The sequence below is a fragment of the Tamandua tetradactyla genome, chromosome 2 (genome assembly GCF_023851605.1).
Source record: "Tamandua tetradactyla isolate mTamTet1 chromosome 2, mTamTet1.pri, whole genome shotgun sequence".
Classification (NCBI taxonomy): domain Eukaryota; kingdom Metazoa; phylum Chordata; class Mammalia; order Pilosa; family Myrmecophagidae; genus Tamandua; species Tamandua tetradactyla.
In genome coordinates, this window is record NC_135328.1 from 135,395,553 (window position 1) to 135,401,552 (window position 6,000).

General features: G+C 36.4%; 1 long non-coding RNA gene across 3 annotated transcripts in view; it reads right to left on the reverse strand.

The window, feature by feature from the left end:
• Nucleotides 1-5,443, reverse strand: part of LOC143673955 (uncharacterized) — a 465,075-nt gene extending 459,632 nt beyond the window's left edge. The window contains exon 1 of one of the 3 annotated variants that reach the window (XR_013170788.1): nt 4,578-5,443. This is a non-coding gene — a long non-coding RNA (uncharacterized LOC143673955). The remainder of the gene's footprint in view (nt 1-4,577) is intronic. The other 2 variants (XR_013170787.1, XR_013170789.1) reach the window with 2 other exon arrangements.
• Nucleotides 5,444-6,000: the final 557 nt, after the last annotated feature.

The window sequence follows — 6,000 nt, forward strand, 5'->3', positions numbered from 1 at the left end:
ATTCTTGTCCCTTATATAAAAGGAAAATATTTCAATATTTCATAAAAAGTTTCATATTTACTGAGGTGTTTTTTGTAGATAACATTTCTTATATTAGGAAGTTCCTTCCTATCAATTTTGCTAAGAATTATTTAGAATTCAAATGTTAATATTTTCTCTGTATATTATGGTGATGAAATATTTGTTTCATTCTATTGTAATTAATTTTATACATTGGTATTTATTATTAATTTAACTTTGTTTTACTTGAATTTAAGATACAGAATTTTCTCTATTGCTGCTTTAGATTTGATAATATTTTATTTAGAATTTTTGCATGTATATTACTATTCAAGAAGAGTCTGTATATTTCCTTCCTCATAATATCTTAATTTCCAAATACATAGGACATTTCTTGTAATCCACTTGTTCTTGGTCCCTGGTTTTACTGTCTTTTATTTAAAGCACATGTTCAATGTATTTTAAATTCTTAAAAATAATGAGCATTTCAATTGATTCAGAATATGTCAACTTTTCTAAACCATCTTTTCTGCTCGTAGAAGAATAATTATTCCATTAGTCAGTATAATATTTACTATATAACAGCTAGCTTAATTTCTTCTACTAGTTATATTAGTTACTATGAATTGTGTGGAAATCTCCAAATAATTTGTACATATGTGCAGTTTGGCATGAAGTTCCATCAGTATTTGCTTTATATATTGAATGGCTCTACAATTATGTGCATACTATCCAGAATTGTTTAATCTTGAAGTGAATTGAACATGTTAATACATTAGCAGATGCTGTTTAAGGATTTCTAGAATTGTCTAGTTACTTTTCACAGCTGCCAATTTTCAGATTCTATAGTATAAGTATATAGCTTTCCTCTAATCTTGCTCCTCTGCTTTATATTTGAAATGATAGATAGATAGATAGATAGATAGATAGAGATACACACCTACATACTTACATACATACATAAAATCTCTACTTATCATTTCAAAGACTTTTGCTAATTTGTTTTCAGTAAATAATGATTGAATTCACTTATTGAGTGTTTTTTTTTCTTGAAACAGTTCTATTAGCCCTGCAAAAGCAAGTCCTCAATAAAATTAGCTAAGAACTCATGCTTGTTTCTTTCCATGGAAATCTTTAGTAATTATGATCTGGACAGAAACCAGAGTACAAACTTATTGAATTTTGATATAAAAATTGCCAAATATCCTCAATATACTAGTATTTGTAAATTCCATTCTCAGAGTTTCTGTAGAACTACATATGTATATACCAGTTCAACTTTATTGAATTAAATTCTAAGTAAATTATGAAAACAATGAGGACAGGGAAATTTTTATCTACAATGTCCAGTCCAGCATTAGGAACACATTGACACCAGAAAGGAAGATAAATGTGTTTTTAAAGCAAAATTCCTATTTGATTTAAGAGGCTCTCTCTAGAAAGAATATAAAATTATAAATGCAAATTTGAGCTTTAAATGAACATTTCATGAAGAAAAAGGAAACACATCAAAGTGAATTAACAATTAAATTCAATATCCAATCCCATGATATTCACAAAATCCAGAAAAATAACTTAACTATAATTAGCATGTTTATTACAAAGTCTTTTGTCTGTATCACTCTTTTCCATACATTTTTGGATGCATACCCATTTGCCTCTGAAGGATACTAATGCTGTAATATGTTCTATAGAGAATATGGAAAGATAAATCAGTGTTTCTTTTAAAATGATTTAAAGGAGTTTAATTTTCACTATTAATATCTAAAAACAGTTTGGTCAATTGCAGAAAGTATCTTTGGGAATGTAGTTCTGCAATCCAGCACCATCCCCACTACCACCATGTCCCACAGTTCCATCTTAGTTGGTGCTTTTTGTCCAAGGGAAAACCCTCTTTTTCACTTTTAATTGTTGAATATTGCTCCACTGGTCATTGCCATAGGACCTTTTCCAGCACTGAGAAGATCCCTTACATCCCCTCCTGCTGGGATCATATACAGCACTTGTAAATGAGGTGCAAAATGGATAGGTAATTGTTGTAAATCATGTGGGATGTGACAACAGTCCCACCGGCTCCTCCTGAAAAACAGTAATTCCACAAGGACACAGAGGAGTCTTCAGGGCACATAGATTTTCTAGAGCTATGTTCTAGAGAGATAGACAGAGTCTTCAAAGGGGCCTATGCAAGTGAGGATCCTGAGACTCAAACTTTTTTTCTTCAGATAAATCAGTGTCTTCTTTGCAAATGTATATGTATGTGTGTATTTGTATATACACGTAGATATATATACACATATTTATAGATACATGCATATATACATGTGTTCAAGAAAAAATATTGTATATACACACTCATATATATATATACACATACTATTAATTTAGTTTGGAATTATCTTTAAGTAATAAATTGCTGTTTCAATTCTTAATTATCTTTTTGTGATTGCATGTTAACTGAGTTGAAGGATGATTTTAGAACACTGCTACTGACTAAAAAGATTTGGTAGGGAACAATTTGTTAACAGATTGAGAAGAAACTACTAGATTGGTCTAGAATGAAATTCATCACTGATTAAATCTTATTATTAAAACATATAAGTAACTAAAGGTCAAATTAACAAGGTTAACAGTATGGTTGATGAGGGAATTGACATATTCTGGCTCAAGTTTCTCTCCTACAGACTAGCAACACACAGCTCAAATAGACATTATGTAGGACATTTGAGTAGAACTCAGAGATTTCTTCAGGGTCAAGATATGCAAATGAAATTGCAGGCCACACATAAAGACGAAATTAAGTGGGTTTGACAGAGTTCAAAATAGACTCAAGAAATGATAAGTAATCCTTTGAAGTTTTTTATATCTTAATGAATTTACTTTAATCATATATATATTTATACACACACACACACACATATACATGCCAAGACAATCTATGGTACATATTATTTTGTAATCTACATTTTCAATACCCTAAGACATTCTTTGAGAATATAGTGTTGAATGTATCCATCAACAAAAGATCGGGATTCATCTTTGGAAACCCAAATCACATGACTTTGAGTAAAAGGGAAGAGAAGGGAAGGAAGAGGAGACAAGATAGAGAGGGTGACCCATTAGTAAATCCTGCCCCAGATCCCCTTCAGACCTCTAGCAGGGACTTGGTGGTCTCAGGGATTGGTGGCAGCAGGGCCAGACCTGAACACTGTTTCAGAATTATGGGGGGAAGAAAGAAAAGGGAAACACCACAGCGTCTCATGGTGGATGAGCAGCAGAGAGATGTGGTGGCTGCAATAAATCTGGTTGCAGGCATGGAGCCTCCTCCAGGAATTGGGTCAGCAGTCTGATGCTGATGGGCGAGCAGAAGTTGGGCATAATGGAGTCATGGCAGCCACGTGTGATGACTCTGAAACTTACTCATGTTCTGAGGGTGGGATAGCACAAGAAAGAATCAAATAAGGTCTAATGTGAACCCCAAACTTGATTCATCAGCTAAGAAAATCCCTCAGGGCTGTATAGAGAGGATATCAGCTGCAAGTATTAACTGGAGATGAGAATTGTTCTGGTTGCACAGATTCGGTGGGTTGTTGGGGGGTAGTATTTAGGGGGTTTGAAAATAAATAGGCAAAGAATAGAATAAATATTGAAAATAAATTAAAATCCTGAATTATCAGTACACCTTATTTAAAATTATTTAAAATTAAACAAAATGATATCATGAAATGAAATGTATATGAACTAAATAAAATAAAATTTCATGTTCACTATCAAATCATACTCATCTATATCACACATCTCACCCAGTATCAAGCTCTGGCAATTTCAAAGACACAAGTAATAATGGGACATAAATAAAACAGGGAGAGATCCAGGACCACCAAAACATTTACCAATTTCCTTTTATTCTTATCAAGACCTTCTCTGTCCCAAATTTACAATGATGCCTATCATTAATATAGAAAGTGTTCTAGTTTGCTAGCTGCCGGAATGCAACACACCAGAGACTAGGTATGCTCACCTGGCCAAGTTGACAACTGAATCTAACACACACATGTCCACCCCTTGTCAACTTGGCAACTTCAAGCATCACCTTAAACAGATGCAAAAAATTCTGTTCTTGCTGTGGATCTGTGAATCTCAAAACAAGTTGTCTAGTGCCAAGATGCAAAGGAGGATATTCACAGGATATAGATTGTCATTTCCATAGGGAGAAATTGGAAGGAAAACCTGCAGGCAAACACCATTGGATTTCAAATTCTGAAAGCCATTTATCCTTTGGCTGTAGAAAGTGGCAGTCCCACCCCTTCCAAGGGCCTATGCAGTGGCCAGCCTCTTTCCAAATCAACCTCGGGGAACATCGAGGAGACCACCTCTGGGCTCCACTCTCTCCAGGCATCAGGGCCATCCCTGGGCTCTCTGCCATTTCTGGGCACATGCTCAACCCCTCCACATGGTGGCAGCCAGGCTCTCCCAGTCCCCCAAGGAGCGTGCTACGCCTTTTCCAAGGCCCGAGGCTGCACAACTATTCCACTGCAATGAGAGGGGAGACTCATCCTTGCCCTTCAGGGTAAACTCACCCTCTCCACACATACAGGTGGGTCCACTCTCCTGGCCGAGGTTTCTTGGCTTCAGACCCAAACTTCCAGTTCTCACTCTGCAAACTCCAATCTCTCCCTTTTGTGTCCTCCTTTGTCAAGATTGGCGGTGGTTTCATTTACACCAACAGTCTCTTCAAGCCCTCCAGGACTTCTCCATCAATCTCTTCACAGTTCCTCCAAAGTCTTCCCCTTAGCCATCCAAAACACCGTTCAAACATATCTGGCATTTGCAAACCGCAGCAGCACCCCACTCTCTGGTACCAACTCTGTTCTAGTTTGCTAGCTGCCAGAATGCAACACACCAGAGATGGATTGGCTTTTAATAAATGGGGATTTATTTTGTTGGTTCTTCAGAGGAAAGGCAGCTAACTTTCCACTGAGGTTCTTTCTTACGTGGAAGGCACAGGATGGTCTCTGCTGGTCTTCTCTCCAGGCCCCTGGGTTCCAACAACTTTCCCCGGGGTGACTTCTCCAAAGGCCTGGGCTGAGCTGCAAGTGCTGAGATGAGGAATGCCGAGCTGCTTAGCAGCGCTACGTTGCAATCTCTCATTTAAGCACCAGCCAATTAAGTCAAACGTCACTCATTACAGCAGACACGCCTCCTAGCTGACTGCAGATGTAATTGGCAACAGATGAGGTTCACGTACCAAGGTTCACGTACCATTGGTTTATGTCCACAGCAACAGGACTAGGTATGCTCACCTGGCCAAGTTGACAACTGAATCTAACTAACACAGAAAGCTACATGAGTTACACTAAAAGGGTTTGTTTAATTGAGACATCACTCTTTTATATTCAGACAATTATACAACTTATGTGGTGAATTTTTTACAATAATCCATGACACATAATCAAAAAATTCCAAGCTTGTTAACTAAGAGCAATCAACCTAGACAGACCAGGAACATCCTCCTGGAGTTCATTTCATAAATATGGAATTTGCAGCCTGTAAATGCTTTAGTTTATTTAACAAAAGGTCTGTCCATTAGCACATTTATAGGAAAATTTGGGCAGATGATCTATATCATTTCTGGGATTGTCCATCAAATAAGGGAAAATGATAGATTACAAACCTGCTTTTAACCATTTCATCCCCATCAGACAAATCACAATACCAAAGAAACCCACTTCTAGCAAGATGGTATAACAGAGACTGATTACCTTCACCTTAGAAATGATAACATAAAAGGACAGAGAATATGAAACAAACATGTTCACCATACTGGACATCAGGTACCAAATGACAGTGATCCCTGAGAGAAAAGAAATAAATGAGGTGAATCATATAATACTCTCCTCTTATTTTCTTGAGGGAACTTTATCTGAAGCTCTCACATGAAAGTTGGAGAAACTCTTTTCATATCAAAGTTAATATCAAAACAAAGACAATTACTAGGAATAA